The following is a 27,995-nucleotide window of genomic DNA, read 5'->3' on the forward strand; positions in this document are numbered from 1 at the left end:
TTCAAAAGCCAGCTTTTACACCGTGCTTGCAATCTCCTTTCTCTCTGTCCAGTTCCTAGCAGAAGGCTGTCTGTATCCCCACTCCAGCTACTCAGGCTGAATCAAGGGCAAACAAATCTTATGCTTCAGTGATCAGATGCAAGTCAATCCCCATGACATTTTATCTTATGTAATTGAGTAGATAAATGGAGGAGGTGAAATACTGCCGTCCTTGGAAGCTCGAACAATTGGCTTTTGCCAAAGGTAGGATTAATGGACCATTAAATGCATTTTGCCATGGCAAATCCCACCATCCTTGAGCAGCTGGGACACTTGGCTGCTAGAATAGTTCTGCAGGAAAGTTTCTAAATAACTAATCAGCAAAGTGACTGGGTTAGCTTTGTCATTGCTAGAGAAACTTTTTCTGCATGGGAATTGAGGGGCCTCTGGAAAAATTGGCCATATTATTGCCTTTATCCTGTAGCAGAAGATTTTCAGGCTTCAAGGCTGTCAAACTCACAGTGTCTGGAGTGTTTTAATCACTGGAACAGGATTTGTTTGGCCATTGAACTGGGAGTTTCCTGAATTTTGGCAATGGATGTGATTCTGACAGCCTCTCTGTAGGTGGTGCTACAAGGCAATGAGATGTGAGTAAGAATTGTCTAAGGTATTTTTGAAATTAAGTCCCTTGGTTTCTTACCAGCTCCTGGCATTTGAATTTTCTTAAAAGAAAATTAGACATAGTTGCCCATAATTTCTTTGTTTTGCTGAGCTATAATCTAAATGCACCCAGTGGGAATACAAACAGAGGAGAACTGTTATTTTCTCTGGGTTCCAACTGTTCACATTATGTACTTTTCCTGGAAATACCATTGAAGAAACCGTCTTTTCATATTGATCTAACTTTACTGCAAATTTAACAACAGGATGTAGAATATAATGAATTAGAGAAGAACATCTGAGAAAAAAAATAATTTGTTGGCCACACAGATACCCAAGTAATGGATGTTTACATTATAAGGAGAAAGAAATTCATGTATCTAAGTGGACTCTGTCATCTTTTGCTCTACACTGAGAGGTTCCCTTGAGTTCAGCTGCTCTTCTGCATGCACAAAAACAGTAGAATGGATTGTGCAAATGTATCAGTGCTCCTTCCCTGCTACTGAAATGCAATCAACTCGGGTGGACCCAAGTCTTATTTAAAGCTGGGGTAGGCAGTGAAGACTACTGTGTCTGCTCGGAGGGGTGGGAGGAATTTTTAAATCAAAATTCAGCTGCAAAAACTGCTGCTTGCAGGCAGAGATGTGTCACATACACAATAAGACAGACAACCTTGTGCAAAGGCAGATGCGAGAGTTACAGTCTATGAGCTCCTACCCTAGCCTTGTGACAGGCTAATAATGCCTGTGGTACTTATACAATGGAACAACTCTGTCATCTAATATTGTGCAAAATTCCTTTCCTCAGCTGGGGACTATATTAAATCTTCTGTGTCACCACAGTGTCAGGTCACCTCTGTAGTAAAGATAAAAGGTTGTTCATTGTAGGCTTTCATATCTTTGCTTATCCTAGTTACCTCTCCAGTAAGGAGAAGAAGATGAAAATATTGTGTTTAAACTGATGTATCAAATGTCAAAATTAATCACTGGTCCCTTTCTTGTACGATATATATTCAAAAATTTTAGATCAAGATGGGATGCCTAGCTGTTCTGGATGTACAGTTCAGCTGAGCGAAAGTTTTGGGGTTGGATGTACGGCAGTGATCGGATGTCCATCTGCAGAAATGGCAGTGTGAGTTTAAGGTGTTTCTGTCCCCTAGCTGTTTGCTGGCTGTGACCATAGCAATGATGTTACCCTGGTACAGTATGCTCTGCGAGTGCCTCTCACGTGCTTTATTGCAAGACAATCGGTTTAGTTATTCCTGTAGCAGCTTTCCTTGAGAGGTCAGGGTGCCAGAGCTGACATGCTGGAGTGCTGCGGGAGTTCACCTGAGACGGTCTGCAAATCCAGCCTCGAGCGTCTGACAGTACCAAGTCTGGAGTAAGAGAGGAGGGAAATGTCCACATCGTGGCAGAGTCCCATTGTGCTTCAAGTACATGCATACATAAAGAGATAATAATCAAAATAAGCAGACTAGGGAAGTATTATTATTCATATTATGGAGAGGAGGAACCAGTCTATGAAGAGATTCAGTGAGCAGTTCCCTTGCACATATGCTTTAATGTAAGAGCTGGCAACAAAACACAGGATTCATTACTGCTGCCATTTTACAGATGGAAAAACCAAGTCACGAACAATACTGGCTTGCTCAAGGTTGCACAGGGCATTTATAGTAAGCCCAGGACCCAAATCTAGAGCTGCTGTGTCCGGGTCAGCGTTTTTCCCACGGGAATCACTGATAAGGAGCTTGATGCCAATAGCTTCCCTCAGAGCAGCAGAATTTCAGAGAGAGAAGGGAGACTGTTCCAGAAAAAGACGTCTGTGATTGTGTTAGAAAGAGAAGCTTGCACTTCAGTGTTGCCAGCAACTCATACCTATGTTCTTGTTATCCTAATTAGTGGCAATGTTCCACTTCCCGAAGGTTTTATCTCTTTAAATTAGGTGGTGTTTTTTTTAGCTAATAAAATTAGAGAAGGCAATTCAGAAAGATGTATTACAGTAGACCATGATCTGACATTCATTCCAGCAATAACAACCGTTATCAAAGAAAGATCTTTTTCATAAATATAGGAAATAAGTCAGGCTAATAAAGACATGAATAGTTTTTGCACATTAAAATATAAAAATAATCAGTGAAATGCTGAATAAAATCTGGTCAAAAAGTCTGCATAATGAATATTATCTTGCACAGAAGTAGTCTGACTCTGCTTCATAATGAAGAGCATTTAGCCATAAATCATTCTGAAACAAGAGGGAAAGAAGGAATGACCCTGCTAATTTCAATGCCATTTGGAAGCAGCAGAGGGCACGTAAGAACAATTTCCTAGTTAACAAATCTTCGCTTTTTTTTTTTTTTTTTTTTTGGCCTAGATCTTCCTGTAGCATCAGAAACTGTAAATACTGATTTTTTTTTTTTCATTATATATATATATATTTTAATGAACTGGTGCCAAGTGGCTAGCAATTGGGTATCCTTTAAAGAAGGAAATGTATATCCAGACTGGTTTTCTGACCCTAGGATTGCTGCCTGCAGCTGACATATTATGCCAAGATACTGCCTTACATGGTGTTTATTGCTATTCTCAGAGGTACTTAGAAATGGGAAATGCTAGAATCTGAGATAAGTACAAAGATGATGTAAGAGTGCAAGGAAGGAAACTAGACCAAGCAAAAAAAAAATGTTTATTAGACAAAGTGGAGCAAGGTTGGGGTGGTGGTGTAAGAACTGCAGCTGAGAATGGCTACGGGGAGATGATGAAATCCCCTTTCTGCCTTAAATAGCATCATAGTAAAAAAGAAGAGCAAGCCATACACCTGAAATAAAATTAAAAAAAAAAAGGTGGGGGGGGAGGTTGCAAGGAACAGAAGAACAGCAACTCCAAAAAAGAAACTGCTCCATTTGTTTTTCTTTTCTTCCTGTTGCTCAGAAAAACGAATCAGTGTGTCTCTAGAAATGCTTTCACCCCAGCCTGTGAATTTCCACTCCATGGAGCAAGGCCTCACGGGGAAGCAAGCCTTACTGTCCCCAGTTTATACATGAAGAAACTGAGGCAGGGGAGTGTGATGCTGCTTTGACAGTCAGTTTTTCCCCAAGCTATCCTTGCTTGATCCCTCCGAAGACGTGGATGTCCGACCTTGGATGACTCACGCAGCCCAGACTCAGCTCACTTACCTCCCACTGATGTCCTTCTGTCCAGCGATTCCCAGCGCCTGGCTTTAGGCCAGGACCCTTCAGCTGTTGCTTGTGGGCTCCAGCTGGTCTGCAGCAGTCATGAGCATCCCCCTCATCAGCTGCGCCCTGAGCTCCTCGCTCGCCCTCGCTGCTGAGTGAAGATCATCCAGCACGCCGTGAGGGATGACAGCGGTGGTTGGTGTGGGTGGGGGATTTTTTTGATCTCCCTCCTTGGTGCTGCCATGTGTAGGCCGGGTTAGGAGACTCTGTGATCTCCAGGCTATACAGCCCCACCTCTGTCCACTGCTGTCCTTGTTGCATCTCAGCTGGCTGGTTAACCTGACACTGCTACCCCCTTTTTGGGGATGCCTGCTCTATCTTCTTGTTACTGCGTCCCCCTGAAAATCAGTAGAAGAGGTCATTGGAAGCATTCAGCAGCAGGAAATGCTGAGCATGAAGACTGTGGTGGGATTTAGGGTGCCTGAATCTGGGTTATTCTTGGTGCTTCAGTTTCCCAGCTACCATCACAGCCTTTCCCCACCACTGTGTATGTTACAGACTGAGCGGTGTTCGGTAGCAGGACCTAGGTAATGGTCCAAGTGCTGGCCTACTTTCACTGCAGCCTAGCTGTGGACGATGGTGGGCTGGGAGAGGTTAACGGGACATACTTTGGCTCCGTGTGTTTTCTTGAGGTATTCAGTCTAAGTAGGCTCAGCAGCTTTGCCTATCCCCATCTCGGTTTCCTGACCAAAGATGAGGTGCGAGGAACTGAACCACATTCCCTGGGAAGAGCTGATAGAGCCTCCCCTGCCTTTCCCCCTCCTCTGGTGCTTCGAAACCAAAGCAGCTGCAAACTTCTTGTGGCTGGAGATGTGCTGAGTGGCCTGGCAGGGGTTCAGGGAGAGGTAAAGGAATCCCACCCACCAGTAGCAAGGGCTCTGCGCCACCACCAGCCCTTGCGTGCCCTAAATCCTGACTTCCTGGTAATTGCTATCTCCATAAATACCAGTCAGCCAGCAGGAGAGGGGACTTGCATCACTGGACTGCGTTGTATCGTGTGAAATATGAGGTGACACACAATACACTGGCATTAGGCACAGGAGTTGTCTGCTGATGTGGTGACACACTCGAGGCAAAGCTGGAAAATTTGATCCCTTCCTGCCCGCGGTCTCCCAGGCTCTGTGGTAAGGCACGCTTGACTTGCTTTGCTTGGGGATGTCGAGGGAAATGGGAAAATGAAGCACACGGGCCAGAACCATCTGCAGTTCACGAACTCAGACGTGTCAGGTTGGCAAGTGCCCGCAAAGCTGCTCCGTCGGCTGCAATCAGGCCCTGTCACAGCTGGAGAACCTGGGCTAAGCACAGCATGGCCAACTGTGTCCCTGGTGAAGCTCAAGGGAGGTGAAGAATGCTGAGCTGCTTTTGGCAGCGTTGTATCAGCGATGACTTTGGCCAGTAGTCAGTCTTGGCTCCAGATCCAGCTCAAAATGCCTCCCTGCTGCACAGAGTGCCTCGTACCCCTTCCTGCTCCCCGCAGGACCAGCCGCCTGCCTTCTTTCCTATTGAATCAAGGACAGAGATGGTGTTTGATTCTTCTAAACGTGTGGTCCAAGCACTACAGAGGCCTGCAAACATCTTTCTGTACTCCCCTGCCTGCCTTTGCTTCTCCACCTTTGTCTCATTTCTGGTTCCAGATAATTTCTCTCTTTTTAAGCAAGACAGCAGCTGTGTTACGGAGGTCAAAGCCCAGGATGTAGAGGATTCTCCCTCTCCTGCAGCTCTACTCTTAGCTTCTTTCTGTTTTCATGGCCCCGGCTCCAGAATGATACTGTGTATAGAGTGACTACGAGACCAAATCAGTGCAGAGAGAGCTAACGATTTTAGACCCATAATTACATACCCAACCTGCACGTGGTCTGACAGCGGAGCAAGCACGTGAGGGTAGCCGCACACTGAAACGGCTGCTGAGTGAATGGGGCAGTATCCCTCCCGAGGGAACCGTGCCATTGGTTTGGTGCCCCATGCAGCTCAGAGCAGTCATGCAAACACCCGTCCCCCTTCAAGTGCCACTCATGAGGGTGTCTCTGTTCCTGATTTATCCAGGAGCTAGGCAATTTTCTTCAGGTTCCCATGTGGATTTTGTAAAAGCAATTTCAAAAAAAGCCCAACAAAGGCACACAATTAATATTAATTTCTGTCAGTTCTAGCAAAAGCCTTGAACAGGGAAATGAGAATTTCTGACAAGTCTTTGACGTTCCCTGGGGTGTGTATGTATACACACGTGCATCTAGAAGGGTTTCTGGTTGTTTGTGTAGCAGAATTGTCTTGAAACATATCTGTTTGCTCTGAAGAGCAAAGGATTAATGAACGATGTGCAATTAAAGCCCACACAGGAGGCAGAAAGTAGGAATAGCTCCAGATCTGCTCCTTTTCCAGGGCTTCTTTCAAGTGCACTTGAAGAGGTACTTATTTAAACTAATACCTTTCTTTCTATTCTTTGGTACATATTTTTCAATGGGGTTTACAAAGGCAGCTACAAAATAATCCTCCCATAACGCAGGTGGCAGCCACTCGCGAGGTTGATGGGCACCTACCTGGCAGGGGTACCCGAAGGGCTCGGGGTTCACATATATGGCCAGCCCCTTCTTGGAGGGAGAAGTCGGTCCCATGGGGGAGCGTTTGCCTGGGCCAACCTGTCAGCCTGCACGACGATCTGCTCCGGCACACATTTCCTCTGTGACCTTGAGGGAGCTGTTTGGGATGCTGATGGACAAACTGTGCCAAATCTCCCCAGGGTGGCAAAGCTGTAAACCTCTGTGTTTAAGGGGAGGGAGGCACAAATGTCTGCCAGTTCCTCGACCTCTGTAATTCCCAGTTGGCTGTAGTACCTTATGTTGGTGATTTAATTTACTGCGATGAACACGGCCACAGTGGCTGCCAGCTGTGATTTCTGCGACAGCTGCTGGGCTGTGACAGCAGCTTCCACGGGAGGAGCAGTGACCAGCCCCAGTGCCACCAGCTCAGGCTGCCGTGGTGAAGTCTCACAGTACCTTTCCCACCCCTGCACTGTATAACCTGGGTCCCCGAGAGAAAGGGGGTCCCCAAGAGAAAGGGGGAAAATGCTGCGTCCCCGTGTTGCTTCCCAATCAGCATACGCCAGTGGGAGCCCATTGGGAAGGCTGTGCTTTGAAGTTATGAAATGAAACTTTTCCTGAACTTCTCAATGCTACCACATTGTCAATGATAGACTAGTTGTAAGTGGCCAAAAAGAGTGAAAGAAGAAGCAGGGATGATGCTATGGGAGAAAATAAACTTCATGCTGCTGTTGACTGCAGAGAGGGGCAACCCCCATGGAATCTGGAGCCAGGATTTCCAACCCAGCTCATTGCCCAGATGATGAACCCATGGACGTGAGCTTTGTTTCCATTTTGCAAGTGGGAAAACCATGGCACAGGGAGGTTGAAAGATCCCAAAAGGGGGGTGAGGCAGACTTTTGGCTGAGTCAGTGATACAAATAATGTTTCAAGTCTGCACCTCACATTTAGATCAAGGCCTCTGGATCACTTGAAGAATGTGCTGCAGCATTCAGCGCACGTATTGTTGTCCCTCAAAGGAGCAACAGTGTGCACATCATTAAAAAGAAATATTTTATGCTGATGATTCCCAAATGCCTGCTCTCTATCTATCTGAGTTCTTAAGCAGCACCCGTTCTGCACATAATCTCATGCACTTGCATCTCACAAGGAAGATCAGACCTCCTTGGGCTAAGGAATTGTGCTCTAGGCCCCTGATAAAACCGTTTTATGGAGATGAATAACTTGTGTGGTTTCATGCTTCCCTTCCCTGAAATGCCATTAAATGAACATGAAGTACTTTTGTATTTATTTGAGGGAATTTCCTTCTTGATTCTGCAGGCAGAGAAAATGAGGATGGGACGGGAGCTGGGAGTAAATTATGCTGCTAACTGGCAGTGCCTCAGCGAGAGCCAAGGAGCACGGCATGCCGCCTCATTTTAATCCATTGGTGGTGCCATGAGCTGCAGACTGGGATAAGTTACCTTGTCTGAAGGGTTGAAATACCACATCAAAGCACCACGTGGATCAAAGGTGAAAGCAACAGGCATTCCCGGCTGGCTCATCTTTCAGACCTTCCTCTCTCTTTAGTTTCCACTTTGAATCTGATAATGCAGCCTGAACGCAGCCTTTCATACGCCTTCATTCCTCAAGGCACAGGTGGTATGGAGCGTGTATTTCCTTGTCAGCAGGCTACATAGGGCACAGGATTTCCAGAGCTTAGCTCTCAGGCATCAGAGTGATGGAAAAGATCTATCAGCTTGAGCAAGGCGCATGCAATACCGGTGGAGTGGATGCATCAGAGCAGGGGCTCTCTTGCCCCAGGTATAGAACAGCAGTGAAAATCTACAGACTGCGGCTCAACAGCTAAGTACCGGTATTAGTAGTGCTCAGGGCCCTCCAGGGAATCAAACCCATGATTTAAGACTTCATACAAAGATACTCTAAGGTTTGCATGGGGCTTGGAGAGAACACGCTGAAACATACAGGGTAGAGCTGGGAGGAGGCCACAGCTACCGGCACATCCCTCCCCATGGCAGTTGGAAGTGTGTTGAAACTTTTTATGCTATGTGAAGTAAATGTAAAAGTAACTGACCTCAGAGGCTCTGAAAGGAGACTTTCACCCCACAGGTGTGTGGCTTCCATCAACCAAGAGAGGGTAGGAAGTAGATGTTGCTCAGCGCCTATGAAAATCTGGATATTAACTCGTCTGCTCTGTCAGTTCCTCCTGTGGTGCTGCTTGTCAGGTAGGATCAGAGTCATCACAGCACGAAGGAAAGGACTCATGACTTGAGAAATCTTGATTCTGACATTTTACATCCTTCATCCTCTTTCACTTATGCCAGAAAACTTTTACTGAGTCTGTAGTGGCTCTCTCTGGGTGGAAGTCTCCATCTGATGGATGTTCTCAGCTGTGCATCCATTACTGCAGTTTGGTGTCTGAATCAATATATGTGCTTAAGTGAGATTTGTGCAGGTGTTGTGTTCTGGGTTCAGAGCTCTGTGCTAGTACTTAGGACCCTACTGAGTGCTTTTTGAAACAGAGACCCTCCTAGATCTGTGGGTTCACATAATATGAAATATTACCCTATGTTCAAGCTGAACTGGATTCTTTTATGTCAAGGTCAATCTCCAAGGTTTATAGTGCCATTCAAGCTGACAGTAAGATGAACAGGGCAATTGTATAGCTCCTTTCCATACTCAAATCTCCAAAAAGAAAACACTGTGACTCATTAGCCAGAGAAGCTGTGTTTTCTTCAGCAGGAAGCTTTGCAGATTCTCTGCTCCCTGATCTCCTTACACTCTTCCATCCCACCATTCTGGAAAAACTCCCACGGAAAGACAGACAGATATTTTAATCAAGAAATGGTCCTTACTTCCATTAGCAACAGCTGTTTTCCTTTTAATTTAATTCTACATTCTGGATTCTGTTTATGAAAGCTGCCATCAATTATGTTTTTCATCAGTCAATGTTCAGAGATGGCTAATGGCCCAGCACACCTAATTAGTCCTTCATGTATGATAATGTTTCAGCAAGTCTATAGTTAGCGTGTAGGGCTGATATCCGCTGCGCAGTGGAGTTGCAACTGGGGCTGTGCAAACTCCCCTGGTGTGTGTCAGATCGCGTTACAGCTGCCTTCCACCGCTGCTTCCAACATGTGGCTAGCTGTGGGCTGCAGTTACCGGGATGTGATGATAACAGCCAGTGCCAAAAATGGCGTCTAATGTCACTCAGAGCATGCTAACAAAGGGGTGAAGGATTCAAGCTGCCTTTGGAAGCTCTTTGAAGACAGAGAGTACAGAGAGTGGATTACAGCTACTCTTATTTTTTTTTCAAATGATGTCCTTGGTAAGTGTTAGTGATGGCTAAATGCACTGTACTAGAGGTGCTTTTCTTCAGCTTCTTCTGGGCTGAAACCTTCTGGACATCCATGCTTGGGTATTCTCAGCAGACCCACACCTCTTAAGTCAGGTCTCAAGTCACATGAGCTGGTGAGGCAAAGCTGGCTACTTGCGATGACTCTACTTGCTGTCTTTAATATCCAGACTGTCCAGACACTGGCACAACCTAGTCTTGGCAACCTAGTGAAACCTCTGGGCTTAGGTGAGTCTTTGGCTAGGTGTAACAAAAAGCTTGACTCAACTGTCCAGAAACTGTGTACACAAAAACCAGCTCATCTTTGTCCAACAAGATGCATGAGCAGGTCGATTGAATTCATTGCATGCCTTAGAGGTGGAGCTGGAGTTTGAACATCAGACTCAGCTTGAACTTTGCCTTCATTCTGAAGGTGTTTGCAGCTGCAGAGAATAGGAGTAGTTATCGTATCGGCAGGTAGCCTCAGGCAAGAAACATTTCAAATGCTTCAGTACACAGATAGCTTTGAAAAATATCCTCATCTGTCACAACAGTATATTAAAATCACATCGGTGTGTGTGCACAGAGCTGGCTCTGTTCCCTTGCCCGGCCTGTCACCTGCAGAGTTTACGGCATTGTGGAAAATTACATTTACAGAGTAGGAGCATGTTTTGTTTATCTTGGTAGAAAAGTGGCAAATGACCAGCTCAGGATCTGTAGTCATGTATTGCATAAAACAGTCAGTCACCTTCAGCCTCTCCTATACCTGAAGCAGCTCGGTGCTCATGATCATTCTTTGCTCGCTTCGTTTGATTTTGCTGTGAGCCCCAGGGGAGGCTGCAGGAAAGCAAAACTGATCTAGCTCTGTATAATCTTAGCAGCATACATCAGTGAAATCGCTATCTTTGAATAATGAGAGAGGCCATAATATTCTGCGTGATTCTGAAGGTACTTCTCTGTCCTGTAGAATTACATCAGACTTATGCAGAGGTTCTTCAGTGCGTGTTCAGTTGGCCGACTTCTGACTGTGTGACCTCTCTAAGCTTAAAACCTTTTGACTTCAAGAGGAATGAATCTGCCATGCTGCTAAACAGACAGAGGATTTTTCAAAAGGCATCTGCTTGCAAAGCAAATGAAATTTTCTTTGATTTTCATGGCCTGTTGAGGAATGAGAGCAGCACTGACAGGAATCATGCAGGGTTGGCTCAAAACAGTTTAAAGGAAGATACAAGGGCACCGAAAGAGCTGTCATTTGAGAACAGAATGAAAAAAAGGCAGGTGACCTGTTAAAGAATATGTCCTGTTCCCAAAACCTACAGCTTTCCTGCTCCAAAGGTGTATAATTCGCAGACAAAATAGATACAGAATAACCCTGTATTTAGAATGACTCTAACTTAACACATTTTTGGATAGGGGAAGCAAAGTAGTGTCCTACTGCCGTTCATTGTTCAGTAACCTCTTTGATTACCTCAACCTTGAGCTCTCCTCTGAAATGCCTCAGCTGGAAAGTGCCAGATTTACGGAGTGCTTGCAATGGTGATACAAGAAATGTACTAGCAGGGTGTTATGGTCCTGCTGTCAAGTCTTTCACTGGAAACCCAGGGTAATTCCATGGCAGCTGATGGGTTACTGTCGTGTAAATGAAGCAGTGTTCATCTCTTGGACCTCACCTTTTGGCCTCTTCTATTGGCAAATGAACCTGATGCAATATTGCAAAAACACATCCTTTGAGTGAAAGTGATAAGAAAGACAAATGTTTGACTTTAGCCAGAGAATTTAAAACTCAGAGTCCTTTGAAGCTTGCCGAGGTCTGTACTGTGTTAGTTGTCCATATCTATCTAAGAAAACACTCATTTCATCACAGCTGATGACATAAATTCAGACTTGTGAGCAAATGGCTAGATTGAGTTAAATCACCTCTCTATCTGCTAATGGCATTTTTGCCTTTACTTGACGATGAAGGTTATCTCGCTGTTTGGAAATTATAACCTATAACTGTTGGACGGCATTATCTGGAGACTTGGGTGAGATAATTTGTATGAAAAATCCAGGGAATCTGAAGCTTATTGGCTTCCATTCACATGAGGCTGAAGTGCTTCAAGACTCCCGCCGCCTTCACAGACCATGTGCCTCCTGCTATGCAGAGGAGAAAGAATAGCAGCTGGCAGTTGATGGATAGCACCGCCGCGGTCCGCTGTAGGGTTAGGAGTGACATCACTGATAGAAAGGGGAGCAGCTCGAGCTGTTTATAAAACTGCAGTTGGGAAGTTTGCCCCGGACTGCATTAGCCTCTCTTTGCTGCCTACCCTGCTTTTCCCCACTCAAATTCCAAGCCCCTTCAAGGGAAACAAACATCTGCGGAGACACAGTGTTAATTGTTGTACTTAGTGCTGCTGTTTACATTTTTGGTGCAGGCAAGTCAAAGCACGTCAAGGCTATCCCAATGGCTAAAACAAGGCAGAAATCTTGTTCCGGCTGAAATAACAAGGGGCTGGATTCTGATCTCGTGTACCAAGGCATTCCACGTTGGCCCCAGAGGGTGGAAATCAGGATCTGGAGTCCCAGAGGGTGTAAATGAGTAGCAGAGAGGCTTGTAAGAGGGTCAATGTGATAGAGCCACCGGGGAAACATTACAAGGTTAATGCAGTTTTCCATTATCTGAAACAGTTGGGGATTACACAGCATTTGTAAGCTTAGAAAGGCAGGCTTCCCTGGGTTCTCGTCCCTTCAAAATCCAGCCTAATGGCTCCTTATCAGGAATGATGAATCGCTCTTGTGCCTACACTTTGGTCCCTAATTTCCACTTTTCTTGTGTCTGCTTAGAGTCCTTTTTAATTTTAACATGTACGGCCATCTCCGAGCCAAGCGTGGCCCTGGTGTTCAGAGTCATTCTGGTAATTACTGCACTCACCAGGTCCCTTTAGGATGCAATTTCAGTGGGGTGTGACTTTCACAATATTTTTTTTTCTTGTTGTTGCTTGAGCCACTCCAGGAAGGAACTGTTAAACACGAGTCTCAGCAGGATCCATCATGACTGAGGACAGAACAGAATGTAATGAAACAGGGTGAATACGTGTCTCACCGAGCAGGATATGTTCTCCTAGTTATATGGTTGATATAGCTTTGGCTGAGGTTCAAAAGGTGTTCAGCTTTCATCTCTCTGTCTTCCTTCCTCCACTCCCCTAAATATTAATGGCTGCACTCATACCTCCCGTGTTCGTGACCTACTTTAATTGTTTACAGACTTTTTTAATAAAAGATTTGACCTTTTGCCTTTGCAGTTACACAAGCTTCTCTCTGTCTTCGTGCTGATGCCCCCTCCATCACAGCTTGTCCTCAGCTTCCCTGCACCCCGGCTGGCTCGGTCCAATGCAACACAAGGGAGCAGACACTAAATCATCGCAGTCAGGAATATTGTGGTGGAGTTTTCCTGTCGGAGGGAAGGAGGGATGGCACAACACCGTTCTCTGGTCAGGTTGTGACCCCAGTGGCACAACGCCACGTGCAGGCAGCAGTGTGTCAGTGTCACCGGTGTTCTCACCCCCCAGCTCGGCGGTCAGGTCCTTTGGTGACTGGTGCTTCTGGCACTGTGGGCTTGCTGTTTGAAATCACGCTTGCCCTGTTTTTCTCCTTTCTGTCTGGGTGAATGCTGAAAGGCTGTGTGGGAAGCGAAGTTCACACAGGAAGCCCGTGGCAGTGCGGGGAACTGAACTCAGATCTTGAGTCCCCACCTGGTCCGTTAACCACAAAGGCAGTTCCCCTCATTAACTGAACACAAAGAGAGCAGTCTTTTTCGTGTTATTTACGTGCTGGGAGAGCAGAGGCAGCTCTGTGAGAAAGTGACATGGCAACGGGAAGCTAGCAGGATCGCGACGTGCCAGGTCACACCGGGATGGAGGTTTCAGGAGGGTTGGGGTGTTCTTGTTTAATCCTGAGCATCTCTGCAAGTGCAGCCTAGCCAGTGAGTTGTAAGGAAACGACACGGCATCCAGAGCGTGCAATAAACAGATGTATGTCCATGCCAGGAGGAAAGGGAGGACATGTATCCCCTTTGATGCTGACTCCCTCCTGGCACTGGAGGGTCCCTTCATGGAATCCTATTGTCTCAAGACAAATTTCACATGAATCACAGCAGCTGGGAGTAAAGGAAGGGAAAAATCAATCACACTGTTCTGCTTTGGTCGGCTTGCCTTGTTATGTTTCTGTATCAGCCAATTTCTGATCATGAAATTCTCCTTTATCACATTATTGGCTGTGTTTGCTGTGCAAAATTGTGATATTTGAATTAGGGCCTGTGTTTATGAAAAGAGACAAGAATGATTAATATTAATGTCAGCATGAATTAAACCAGTATTTTTAATCCTATGGCAATTAATTAAAGCAGGGTAGTGACAAATAAGACCAGAAATTCCCAGTTAGGCACAGGCGACTGGAGAAAAGAAAAATCTGACGTAAGGAGGTTTGGATCAGACCCTTAAGAAAGAAGAGCTTTTCTGCTCTAAACGGTTATTAATTTGACTGCTATCAGAACAGGAATTTACTACAGTGTCTCTGGCCAGCCTGTCTTCTCCTTCTGAAGAGACTGGGTTCCCATCCTCTCCAGAAGTGCCTGTGTGTGTATACAATACCATTGTGAAAAGTTGTGAATGGAAAAGCGTTCATTAAGTATAACCTCATTAATGGCTGGGAAGGGCTGTGCTGGTGGTGAGATATAATGTTTGTTTTCCTTCTGGCTGCAGCAGGCTTAGGGGTAACCCCAATGTGCAGGGATGAACTGGCTGATGCCCCTGCTTCCACAAGGGACCTATCAGCAGGGTGAGTTAATTTGTGAGCAGCATCTGCTCATTTCAGACAGGACTTTTATTTATTTCCCTCCCCTTAGTCCCCTTCGCCCCACCAGCTCAGCCCCGAGGGCTGGTACCTTTGAAAGGCAGGAGGGCAGGGGAGCTGCTGGAGGTGGCTGGCTGTGGGGAGGAGGGCTGGGGCTGGAATGTGGCTACTGGAAGCCACGGCAGGAGCACGCTGGCAAGCAGCGAGCACGGGGCCCCGCGGCTGCTCTGCAGGGGAAGTCTGCTGGCAGGGCGGCACTGCCTGGCAAGGAGCAGGCCCTGGGATTAGTCCTTGAGCACTAACTGTACCCACAAAGTATTCAGGAAAATAAAAGGAAACCGTGCTTACGTTTGGGCTTTAATGGCTGGCTTTTTGCATCTCTCTTTCTTATTCTTGGTCATGAAACCAGCCAGTCTGCTTAGCGATTCAGATCTGAGTTCTTTAACCAGGAAGGTATTCTGCGTGGTGTAACGTCTCCCAGCCTAAGAGCAAGTCAAGCATCGACGCATCAGTGATCTTCATTTTCCTGGCTGTTAATTCTGGTTTACCAGAATGAAGAACAAAGACACTGAATGAGAATAAGGAATAGGGGAAAAACAACAGCAATGACAAATGGAATGGACACATTGGTTGAAACATCCCATTTCTTGAAAAACTGATTTTGAGGTATCTGTCAAAGCAATCCCTGCATTTCTTATGATTATTATATCACATGGCCTTGGCGTGGTTTTCTGGTATTTTGTGAGGACCACCCAGAAGTGGACCAGGTTTGGTTACTGGATTTACTAAACAGAACAAGAAACACAGAGCTCCTGCCTGCTATTCAAAAATAATATCGCAAGGGAAGCAAACCACAGTGAGACCACAGGGAGGTGAAGCCCATTTTCCACTTGCTGAGGGAACTGCCCTCACTTGCTGCAGAATGCAGTCTCCATATGCTGGGAATGATTCCCAAAAGCACTCCATCCTTGCCGACTCTGCTTCCTTTCAGAAGCTGCATCCACTGGGATGTAGGGTAAGGAAGTGGCTCTGAACAGGATACTCTGGGGTGTTTTCTCTGTGCAGTGAGGTGGAGAGAACAGCCTGTAAGAGAAAACACCAAATGGTGTTGGACTAGAACAGAGAAAGCCTGTTTCTCCCTTTCAGTGTGTCTCAGATTTTGGATCCTGGACCACCCGATGGCTCAAGAGAGCTTTCTGGGGCTTTACACACCACAGAAAGCACTGCTTCTGTGCCATGAGTAGCTCTGTGCTCACTCCCCTGTTGGTTCACTGCTCCCTCCTGCCTCTCTCAGCTGGATGAGGAAGAGGAAGATGGAGAGAGAGGAGAGGACTTATCCCTCCCTAAGAAGACATTGAAATGCATGCAGAAACTAGGGAAATAAAAGGATAAGACATCTGCAGTTACTGGGAATTTAGGAAAGGCAGGCTTCTTTTCGTGATCTGCAGGGAGATACAATATGATAAAGGTAGAGAGTTATGAAGTAAAGATGGCAGAAACAGAGATAATTCTCCACGCCTAGGCCCTGAGGGTGTTTGGGTCTGAAGACACAATCACGTAGATTACATAGTGCATGTGAAGAGCAAGGTTTTGCCTAGCAGAGCATATAGTTCCTTTTGTGGGTCTTTTCCACAAGAGTAATAGACACCAGCTGAATAAAATTGTGCACGTGCCAACAGAGCTGTAATACTGCTATACCCCTGCTGTGTGCTGTGGTTCAGTGGCAGAAACAGAAGATGTAACCAGCAGGCCAGAATCTTTCAGGTCTTGATCCCTGCTTACAAAGGTGTTAGATGCTGGTATGGATGGGAAGAAAGAAGGCAATGGAGACCTTCAGCTCTCCATACATTGACTAAGTGACTGTTATTTTCAGTTTATCAGTACCTAAAGGGTTAATGAGAAAAGTTCCCTCTGGGGACCTTTCACTCCCCTAACGTGTTTGTTGATTTCTTGTCCTCCTAGGCACAATTTTTGTTTGGGAATGAAATGTGCTTACTCACTCCTATGCATTTATTACATAGACATCGTGTTTGGGTACATCATCCATCAGTGGGAATGTCACATTGTGTAAAAGCTCCGTATCCAGAGTGACAACTGAGTTAGTGCTTGTGTTGGGGAGCAGCCCTCTTGCCAAGTTTCTGCAGCTGGACGTTTTTAAACAAAACTCATTTACAAATAGATCCGTGAGCAAAAGAATTTGCAGTCACATGCTGCTCTTGTAGATGCTGCCAGCTCCTGTGGGCCACTGGCCACCCCATGGGGCACTCCCGGACGAGCCGGTGGATCTTGGCCAGTGGAAGTCCACAGAAGGGATTGTGATCAGCAGCTCTTCTCAGCTGATCGGGTTTTGACTTCTCCTGCAGAATGACTCATTGGCCTCAGTTCTGCTAAATAGATTCAAAAGTTGCCGTTGCTAATTCTGCTGCTGAGCTCCGGGCTGAGGATTAAATGGCACAAGAACACGTAACTGCCATTTCTCTTGGACGGAGCTCAGGCTGGAGGAGTGATCTTTGATTTCTCAGCATGTTATTTGCAACTTCTGCCTTTATTCTATTGTACGGACATCTATTTTTTTAATAATGGTTTGGAGTTTTCATGGCAACAGCTGTGGAAGTCAATGGCAGTCATACAAGTCAAACTTCAAGCAACACTTTGCAAAGTGGGCAGCAATCTATCTCAGTGCACCACATCATTAATTAGAGGAGACAGACTAGGCAGTTTGGAAAATGTGATCTCTACTGTTCAATTTCTAAAAGGATTCTGAAATGAACATTGGAATTCTGTCTATTTTCTAACCATGGAAGAAAATACAGCTAGAAAAATTAGGTCATATATTGATTAATTTCAGAATTGAAATAAATTATTTATATTAGCTACCAGCTGACTCTGTGACATTTTTTTTTCTATCTGTAGGCTTATTAACATAATTTGGTAATAACGGAAGAAACAGAGAGGGGATTAATACCACAAGAATATTGAAAATCCAAAAATAGCTTCCCAGTAGCTTTGTGTTTAAAAAAATAAGCGGTTTTGATGTTCATCCACATAGTTTTTTAGATATGTGCAGTGTTTGTGATAGGAATCATTAACTTAACTCATGTATTGAGACATTAACGCCTCAGTACTCCAGTGTGTCACCTGGCAGTGTTAGCAATGACTGTAGGTCATTATACTTTTAAAAGCTAGGCTGGTGTCTATTTGAAATTTGTGCTTTTATAAGTAAGAGCCAATCCTATTTTCATGAATTTTGAAACTTAGTTTTCTCCAATTCCACATTTTATCTTTTTTTTGGCTATGTTTTTTTTTTTCTTCTAAAATTTTTTTAACTGCTTAAATTCTTTCACTTACATTTTTTTCACTTTTTTTTTTTTTGGTGGGTATATCTAAAGCTAAGAAAATGTCAATGTTACTCTGTTTCAATTGAAAATATAATTAATACAAAAACCCAAACTGTCTGAAAATTTCTAATTTATTTTTAATAATTAAAAAAAAAACACAACTACTTTCCTAAATCTGTATTTGATCCAACTTCCATTTTTGCTTTGGAAAATTTTTCAGTGAAAAGTTTCTAACCAACTTGATTTGTATTTAAAGAAGCGGTGATCATTGCAGTAGGGTATAATCATCTTTAGTTCCAAGATCTTTGATCACAGTGTTTTCACATCTAAATCTGAGTTGGGATCTAGATCTCTTTTATGCCTTAGGCTATAATTTGTGGTGTTTCTTTGACAAAAGAATTTCTTTCATAAGGCCTACACACACAAGAACAGCACGATGTTTTTTTCACTGTGTGGGAGTATTCAGCCTTATAAAAACTGTGTTGTGACTCCCTTTGGTGAGAAGGGAGAAGAGGCCATATATTGCCGTCCTGGGATTTTGATGTCAAAAACAGCACCAGGTGAGCATCGCATAGGCAAGGTTAAAGAACCTCGTGTGCCATGGCAGTCTCTCTCTTTTTTCTTTTTTCTTTTTGTTGCAGAAAAAATAATACAGATGTGAAATTGAGAATTTAAAGAGAGGAGTGGGCTAAGATCAGTGCCAGAGGGTTGCCAGAGCTCACTGCCACACAGCTGGGGTAGATGTCTATGTGTGTGTGTTTATCTGCACATCTCATTTGAATTTGCAAAACAACTGAGGCTGGATATGGTGTCACTGGAAACTATGCAGAAATAATTTCAGAAATTGTCCAGTTGTTCCGCCACTGTTTGCACAAGAAATTGCTGCGTGTGTGGGAGTATTCTCTCCTGTTTAGCTTTAACTCGAGTCCCTAAAATAGACAGCTCATCTTGCCAGACTCCCCCAGAGGGACGGGCTCCTCCCGAGGGTGAGTCAGAGGGACAGAGCCATCCCTGACTGCTGGATCCACAGCATCGGTTTGGGGCTCCCACAGTGTGCTAAAAAGCCCTCCACCAATTCTGGATAGCCCTTCAGGAGTGGGAATGAACCTTTTCACACATCTGTCGTCTTCTCAGTACGTTACCGATGTGCTTAGTTTGACTGGCAAGCTCATAACATGTCCAGTGAAAGCGGCTTGTTCGAAAGCAATCGAGGCTGGGATTCTAGGCCTCAGCAAGGCCCCAGATTTTTCTGAATTGTTAGGTACATTTGTACTGCCGCATCTCAACTAACAAACTGTGATGGGAAAAACCTTTATTTACTGAGTCCCCAAGCTGTATTTAGCAACTCCATATTAAAGCTTACTTTTCTGAGTAAATAACTTAAGCATGGCTAATATGTCATCCCATCATCACCATTATCATGATGATGGGTGATGAAAGCAATTATGTTCCTGAACTGTTACATTTTAAAAAGAAAGGTTCAGGCGTTTGCTGTATTTTCATATATCTTTATACACCATGACTGGCTTCAAAGCTTACCATCCTCTACCAGGCAAAATGTTTTCATTTCTTCTGCACCCTTTTCTTAAATCATTGCCTGTTTATACAAAGATGTCAGATGACAGGAGCAACGAGAGGTAAATGGGAATGAGCTGGATGCTATCAGTTTTGACTGAGAAGACACAATAAATCTAATTCTAGCAGGAAGAAAATTGTACTGTAAGGGAAATGGTATTATCCTGCCTCTTCAATTATATTTTCACCTGATGGATCAGGGAAGAAAATATCAGTATTAGCACACAACATATTTCCCCTCCGAGTGAGAGACTTTATATCAGAAACACATGCTAAAAATGTCATCTGCATTCCTGCTCATTTCTCAGGTCCAGCACTGGGCATATGCCCCTTATCTAATCTTGATTGCTGTATTAAACTAATGCATGCTATTCTACTTTATCCTTTGTATAATTTCAGACATAGTTTCTATTTTCTTTGCACTTCACCAAGGTAGCACATAACTGCTTGGAAAATGTTAACATCTGTGAAGGAAAAAAAAAAAAAAGGAAAAAGGGAAAGGAATTAATCAAAGCCCTGAGATTTATGGGCTAAATCCTTGGACTTTGGTCCAGGTAGTAGTTTTCTTTCTCTGCTGAGGCAGCAGAAAGCAACCAAGGCAGAGTAATTGAGGATTGTCCTGCACAGGAGCTGTGGGGCAGAGCAGAGCTGCCCTGGCTGGCTTTCTGCTGCCTGTCCCCCATCCCTGCCATCACACATGGGCACCAGCACGTCCCATGTAGCCAACCCCTCTGCTGGGCCAGCAGCTGGCTGCAGCTGGGCTGTGCTGCAGCAGCCCCAGGGCTGCCCTAAATCATGTTGGAAACTCTTTCAGCCCAACTTTTGTTCAGCTTCAGGGAAATGGAAGCTGAGCCTGCAGCACGGTTGTACCACTGCTGCAGTGCCAGCAGAGAGCTGTGAGCCTTGCCTGCAATGGTGTCACCTGCCTTGACGCATCCAAAAAATAATTAAACGCTCGAATCATTGGTGCCTGAAAGAAATGTGGTCCTGACATGCAGTGGGTACCTTCCTCTTCAGTATTGCCCTAAGGCTTGTGGTGCTCCCTGGGACAGCAGCGCGCTGGGAACCTCTCCTCTGCTCATGGGCAGCTGGGAGGATTTACCTCTGGGATAAACAGTTAGTACGGAAAGGATAAAACTTCCTAAAGAGTGAGGCCTCAGGAAAAGCCACAACTTGAACAAATCTAAACTTGTGGTTGAGGTGTGTAAGGAGGAGGGGATGGTGCTGTTTTCATCTAAACATTTTTTCTAAATTTCAACGATCAAGTTTTCAAAAGCTACCCCTCATTTTTCTTTTCTTACGTTTTCAGGCATTAATACAGCTGCAGGCAGAGCAGGAACAGCATGTATGCAGATGTCTAGGCTATTTTTGGTGAGGTAAACAGGAGGCTCTGATAAGGCTGGTTGGAAACCCTGAAGGTGTGGACTTGATTTCCTCTGAGTGTGTGGTGGAAGTGTCCCATGGCAGAAATGTGGCAAAGCTTCTGTAGACCTGGTGGCACAGAGACAAGTGAGAACCTCTGAGATCTTTGAGAACTAAACCCAGAGTAGTCTGCTGATGATATCCATGGTTTAGTCATCAAATTCTTGGGCCTTTGAAGACAGTATTGGCAGGATGAATAGGTCTGCCGCATACAGAAATGTACTTGTGCGGTGATGTATTGCTGGAGGACACTTCACAGTTACTCTGCCGTTGACTTATTCTTGTATCGTTATGATTATTATTGTTGTTATTGTTACACCTTTTTAGGGAATAGCAAGAAATTAAGATCTGAAGTGGAAAAGTCAAAGTTCTTGGGAATGTTTTACTATTCACAGAAGATTACCTGCGTGTTTGTGGTTTCACAAGAACCACTGGTACTTTAACAGTCATACTGTTATAGTCTGCTAGAAACATATATTCAGACTGGATACCCATTACTGGAAATGATAGCGGGTGTCTGGAATGGAAATTGTATGTTCTTTTGGAAGTTTCAGTTGTCACTACATGTTACTTACAGCATTAATATCGCAAATTGGAGTACAATGTAGAAACATAAGGGGATTTACTACTACAGAACTGGATGTGTTATGTGATGTAGTGCTGTGATATTAGACAACGTGACATTTCATGAATAAAACAAAAGATCTTACAGCACTCCTTATAAAGGGAAAAAGGGTTTGAAGCTGGTCACATTCACAGGGTGACTCTCTGAGGACTATTTCAAATGCTAGAAATTTAATAATGGCTTTTTAAAATCTAATTTTATGATATCCACAGGGCTAAGATAGGAATTAATCATATCAGATCCATGCATATATACGGATATACAAAATCATGCATGTTAGCATTTTAAAATTACAATGAAACACTATCTAAAGGCACACAAAACCTAATTAATGGAACTTGAAAGAAAAATGATGCCACAAACTAAATAAAGATACTTCTCCTCCTTATATTGTGTATATTCTAAGAGTCCAAACATATGCACAGCACAGCATGGAGAGGAGGGGAAGCAGTAAATAGCTACCCTTGCTTTTTCATTATGGCTATTTGACTTGTAGTGTGACTGAGCAACCTGGGGGGTGGTGGCCACTCAGGCAGAAGTGAGGCATGACCAGCAGTGCCCTTCTCCTTCAGCATGTCCCAGCTGAGCTTTTTGCATGCATGGTGTTTGAGAATTGTGATGTGCAGCCCCTTATGCCAACTGCTCCCTTCCTTCGTGCTGCTGAATGACAGGACCTGGAGTCCATGATCTGCCCTATAGATCTGGATAGAGGTGGTCTCTGTGGCTACCACAACATTTAGCTGGTCATCCTGGGCTAGTCTTGAAGTCTGGGATGTCTTCTCAATCCCAGAACCCTGCATTCATTACTGCTCTTGCATGCAGTTTGGGTTCAGCCTGGAATGCGCAGAAATCCCATCTGCCCTGGCATGCCGTTGATGTTGTGGCCTGCTAGAAAAGATTTCAGGCAGTCCTGCCTGGCCAACGCTGACTGCGTGGCATCATCCCATGGGCAGACAGGGCAGAGGGAAGCACAGAGCTAGGCATGGATAGACGTGGAGCTCTGGGCCGCACGTACGCTGTGGGACTGCTGAAAAGTGCAGAGAGCACACGAAGTTCTCCCCTTCGAGAAGAGCCAGATGGCTCAACCCAGAGCTGATTCAGGTTGCTACAGCAGCAAAGAAGTGTAGGTGAACTGCAGAGCTGGCTTTGAGCCCAGCCTGGGGTTTATTTCTCTACAGATGCAACCACTGTCCTTATTTGCCACTTCCCATGCAGTACCGTGTAGAGCAATGCATTATTCTTCCCATTATTTTATTACCAGAGAATCATGCGGGAATATTCTCATGGCTGAACTCAGACTCAAGAGTATTTTGGCCTCTAAAACTTTCACTAGTGTTGACATGGAATAATTTCCCCTTTATTAATCTCTGGATTTTGTGATTCTGCAGTTGCATATGGAAAATATTAAATGCGGTAACCTGTCTGGCTTTCTATTATTTATTTTTTGTTTAGAAAACTTTATATCCACATTTCTCTGAAGCCACCTGTTCAGCCCGGGACTCTGTATTTGCACATTAACATCTGTATGTACTGCCAGGTGGCACATAAGACAAAGCATACATCTCTCTGTACAACTAGTAGTTAATTGCTGATTGCTGTTACTCTTATTAGCAGACCCTGTTTGGAAATTACTTTCATCATAAGCATTTTCATAAATATGATCATTTTTTAATATTATTATTGTCTGAACCCAAACATCACTCTAATGCTATTCAGTTTGTAACTTTCCGTTTTGAACATTTCTCTCCTAATTAGCTGAAAATTTACTTTGCCGAAAATATTTGGTATTACCACAGACAGCAGGTCTGATGCAGGCTCTAGCCTTCAGATGTGCAGTCCTCCACCCAAATCACGGGGCTATGCTGAGGAGGCTTTTTCCTAGGACACACGTACCAGAGCATCTAATTATACACATACACCTGCTTGTGCTTAGTTAGAAGCTGACAGAGGTTCATTTGTAAAGACAAACTGCACTGTGTATTAGCACCTCTGCTTTTATTACCAGCTCGTAACACACAGCCCTTCAGTACACCGCACTGAATTGCTTCAATCACCTTTCTTGGGACCTGGCCCTGCAAACATATTTCTAATGCTTGTATTTTTTGCCTGTGTAGCCCCATGGGAACTAGTGTTACCCTTCCCAGTGGCAAATGTGACTAGTACTGGCACTAGTGACATGATTAATATGATCAGTGGCACTTGTTTGCAAAAAAATTCCTCCGGTCTCTTCCACTGTTACTGAGTTGTGGGGATGGGATGTGTTCAGAGGTGCTGGGGCAGCCACAGCAAAGTGGAGAAGCCCTCAGGCTTTGGCATCAGGAAAATGTGTGGCATCAGTTCCACTTTAGAGGCTTACTGCTACACCAAAATATAATTAATGGGACACCTACTATTTTTTGATCTTGAGGTTCATTTCAGCCATGTTCAGCATTTAAAAAAATGAGACGATGGATGCTTGATGTTGCGGAATGGTGCCAAAAATGTAAGTTTGGAGCATTCCTCCTCCTGATTTGTTTTGACAGCTATTTCATTTTCTGAAGCTGCAGTTAGAGCAATAAAAACAAAATTCACCACAGAAAAACAAACACCGGCTCCCTTTCCATCAAAACTGATATATTTTTCAAATGCTGGAAAATTGTGCGGCTAGAGCCTGCTGAATTTCCACAGGAGGTAAAGCTCGTTAGCAAACACGTGAAAGACAGCAAGCAGATTATTGTGAGAAAGATGTTTGTACAGTTACTTCAGCAGCACTTTATTTAAAGTTTCTGGTTTCTGGCACTTAGACAGCGTGTGTGACCTTGGTTAGTGACTGGTTGCTGCTGCAGAGCAGGCACCCTGAGAACCTCTGCGGCCAGCCAGAGAGCTGCCGGGAAGGCATCGGTGAGGAGGAGGAAAAACTGCCATTTCTCTTCTTACTCCGCCAATGGGACATCCATTTAAGGAGGCATACGGAAGAAGAAAAATCCCTGGAGTGGGAAAAGGAGGGACGGCAGGGATTGTGCCTGGGGCTGTGCGCCCTAAGGGGGGTATCTCCCATTTGCCCCCAGTCAAAGATTTGTGCTAAGCTGGTTGCCTAAGGACGTGGTCACTGTGTGCCAGAGGAACACAGAGGCGCTTTCTGTTATGACTTCCTGTTCTTTGTTTAGGAAAATACATTAACTGGAGGAAGAGAGTTCTCACTACAACCCTGATTACTATTTCCTTTAATTCCATCAAAATGACTTCTTCCTAGCCCAGTCTCCCCAGCCAGACGCTTTCCCCAGCCTGGGGAGTGTTTGAACTCCCTTCATCTTTTCTGCAGTTAATGTTTTGCAGATTTCAGCAAGACTCCTAGACTGTGTGTATAAAAGTACAGTTTAAGCAGTGACAAATAGAAAGCACATGCTTATTAAAGCTACATTACACAACTCAGTACTGCTTTAATGTCATCTGCTCCTAAAACAACAAACCTGTGGGGACTTGTGCCTGTGTGTGTGTCTTGGAAAAGGAAGGCAGGTCTGAGGTTATGATGACTCAGGAGAACAAGCTGGTAGAGAGATCTGGGTCCGTGCAGAAAATGCCAAGACCACTGGTAGCTTGGGGACTTGACGGCCACCCTATTAATGGACACATATAGAGATTATCCATGGTGGGCTCTAGGCAGGACAGCCTCCAGCATGCTTAAACACATGACGATGCCTTCACCATGAAAAATGAGGCAGAAATATAGGATGCTGGGCTGAGAGCTGGTGCCTGCCTGATTTCCTTGCTAGTGCTGTAACAAAACCTACATGCTTGAGCTCCGGGTTAGCCTGGGTTCAGATACACGAGCCTAGGTTTTGCAGGTCAGGTTCACCTTTAATTCATCTTTCTTTTGACAGCGAGAAGGGTCCTGCTGGCTGCTGGTGGTGGATGCTGGCCAGATCCTCTGCCAGCACAGTGCGGGGTGAGCAGGGATGACCCCCACGGTGCGCATCCTCCTCGGCTTTCACCCCTGGGGCCAGGGGAGCTGCTGGTGGGGCGGGCGGCCCTGCAGCCACACACCTTCCTCCTCCCTCCTGCTCCTACCCCCAGGCTTCCTTGGTCTGTGCCTAGCAGTCCTTGAATATTTTCAGCCCTCTAACTTTGTTTTACTTAGAGTCTGAGGCAGGCTTCACCGGCCAAACTTCTAATCTCTTTGATGTGAGCACTGAGCTGGTATGCAGCACTGGTAGCATTGACTGAGACAAATGCTCCCCACGTGAGCTCAGAGACTGTGTCTTATTTAATTTTGTCATTTTCAATTAAACTTTGCCTGTCCTTCTATTACCACTTTGAGTCCTGCTTAGTGCTAATACTTAATATGCATGCAAATCAAAGTGTTTTTCTTACTTCAGCTACATATTTCAAACATTCTTTCAAAGATAAATATAATGTTTGTTTTTAGCTTCTTGCTTTCTTCTGTAACTTTTGTTGCTACAGAATTGTTGACGGTTCAGTTCACTTAACATCATATCACTATTTTCATATATCCGGAATGGGAAGGGAGGAGGACAGAAAAACAGCCTGTGAAGGCACTGAACACTGCTACATGTAAAACTAATAGAAGAAAAGTGAAATAACACGGGGTATTATCACAATTTTTTTCAAAAATGCTTTCTGAAGTTATCTGTATATTTTAAGTTTCCCACAGTGATACACTTCAAGTTTTTAAAACAACACAAACATTTGCTTTGGCTAACAGCCTAGTGTAAAGAATAAAAATTATCAACACAACTAAATGGCCTAAAAAGACAAGGTATTCTCCCCAAGGAGAAGCAGAGAATGTAAAAGTAATCTGTGCAGGCACAATCCCATTCACGTGCAGCCAGCAAAAACAAATGGCTTGAGTGAGCTATCTCTTTTAAATGGAGAGATTACTTTCTCTACCTGTCCATCATCTCTCTAGGATGCTCACCTACCACCTGACTGGACTACTATAAGCACAATTAATATTTGTTTTATATCCTGTAGGTGCTTTTCCAGTAATGACATGACATTTATTTATTGCTCTTCTTCACGAACTAATAAAAAAGCCAGAGAGGCTATGGAATCTCATGAACCACTGGCAGAAGGTTGTGAGCAGGTTACCTGAACTGTATAATGCCCCAAAGGTCTTTTTTTCGTGGTATGGGGCTTAGTGCATTAGCACTGATCATTGAAATCTTTTTTTTTTTTTCTTCTCCATTATTTGTTCTTCAGCCTTTCTGCGAAAAGCAGCAATAAAGCTCAAACCTCTGCCACACTGAATTCTTTGGCAGCTTCTTAAAGCTGCCCGGAAACTGTTGTGAAAGCTTCCATAATCAGATAATGACTGATATACAGTGGGTGTCGATGGAAGTGTTCGAAAATAAAATGCAGGGTTGCTATAAAATGGGTTTACTAGATAGTAAATAACATTTCAAATATGCAAGAGAATCACATTCCAGTCCTGCTTTCTCTCTGTGGCCTTCATTCCCTCCAGGATCTGCTCTACTTGTGGGAAACCCAGTGCTAACTCAAACAGTTGTGACTGCGGGGAATACTCACACCACTTCATACGAGGTGTAATTTAGGTTCCTCTCCTGTCTGGCTGGTCTCCCTGCATGGCTGTAACACCGCCGGGGACAGGCAGACCCTCTGTGCTGTGCTGCCTTCCCCTGCTGGCTGTTGTCCTCTTCTCTGCACTTGTAGCCTAAGAGAGAGGGTGAAAGGAGTGAATCCACAGCTGGTGCCTCCATTTGGTGACCATAACGAGCCATAGCGCCCCGTCAGTGCCCCCCCACCGGCTGTCTCTACCCGCATTCTGTCTCTTGTCCAGCATCTCAGCCCGCGCTCTCCGGGGGCTGGATGTGTGCTCTGTGTTTGTAACAGGCCTAGGATAATACGCCTGGAACACGGCTTCACTGGGTGTGCTACCTCACTGCGATTTCCAGGTAAGCCTGGAGATAACCAGGTGCATCGAGAGGATTGAACAGAGGCCGGAGGTGAGAAGGGATGCAGAAAAAAAGCCGTGGCCCAGCCCTGGCACCGCGGTGCCGCGTGGAGCTGGCGCGTGGGTGCCTGCTCCACTTGATCCTGCAGTACCTCCTCAGCTGCTGGCTCTGATAAACATGAAGTGATCTGAGATAATGTAGTCCTAATGAAAGACGAGTGCACAGAATTACTGTAAAAGGTCTTAAGAGGCTGTTTTGTTGCCAAAAGGAAAAAAAAAATCCAATATACACAGCACAAAGCAACGTCTGATCAAAATGAAACTGTGAGAGCGACCTTGCTCATGCAAAGGACTTACTTGCATGGAGCTGTAGATGAATGAATGACCAGCTAGGGGAAAAATATTATTTGCCTCAGAAAACTTAACATTTGAATAAGGAAAAAGGACTGCTTCTTATCTTTAGCAGATCACTGTGCCCTATTGAAAACACTGCTATGAATTTTTCTCTCCCCTTCTTTGAAGCTGTTCTTTTCAGATAGAGTGGGAGTGAAAGAA

General features: G+C 44.7%; 2 long non-coding RNA genes across 3 annotated transcripts in view; one reads left to right on the top strand and one right to left on the bottom strand.

Moving 5' to 3' along the window:
- Positions 1–1,578: 1,578 nt before the first annotated feature.
- On the bottom strand, positions 1,579–27,280 carry LOC308178922. Of its 2 annotated transcripts, none has more exons than XR_013940033.1 (3): positions 14,918–15,042; positions 3,812–14,031; positions 1,579–2,014 (listed from the first exon to the last, which is right to left on the bottom strand). It is a non-coding gene; the product is annotated as an uncharacterized lncRNA (long non-coding RNA). The 2 variants fall into 2 exon arrangements; XR_013940034.1 differs by lacking the exon at positions 1,579–2,014 and adding an exon at positions 27,056–27,280 and having other exon boundaries at positions 4,989–14,031; positions 14,918–15,137.
- The window catches only part of LOC308178920, a 47,875-nt gene continuing 24,781 nt past the window's right edge, over positions 4,902–27,995 (top strand). The window contains exons 1-2 of the long non-coding RNA XR_013940031.1: positions 4,902–4,995; positions 14,479–18,467. This is a non-coding gene — a long non-coding RNA (uncharacterized lncRNA). The remainder of the gene's footprint in view (positions 4,996–14,478; positions 18,468–27,995) is intronic.

The sequence above is a fragment of the Anser brachyrhynchus genome (assembly GCF_964034855.1).
Source record: "Anser brachyrhynchus genome assembly, chromosome: 16".
Classification (NCBI taxonomy): Eukaryota; Metazoa; Chordata; class Aves; order Anseriformes; family Anatidae; genus Anser; species Anser brachyrhynchus.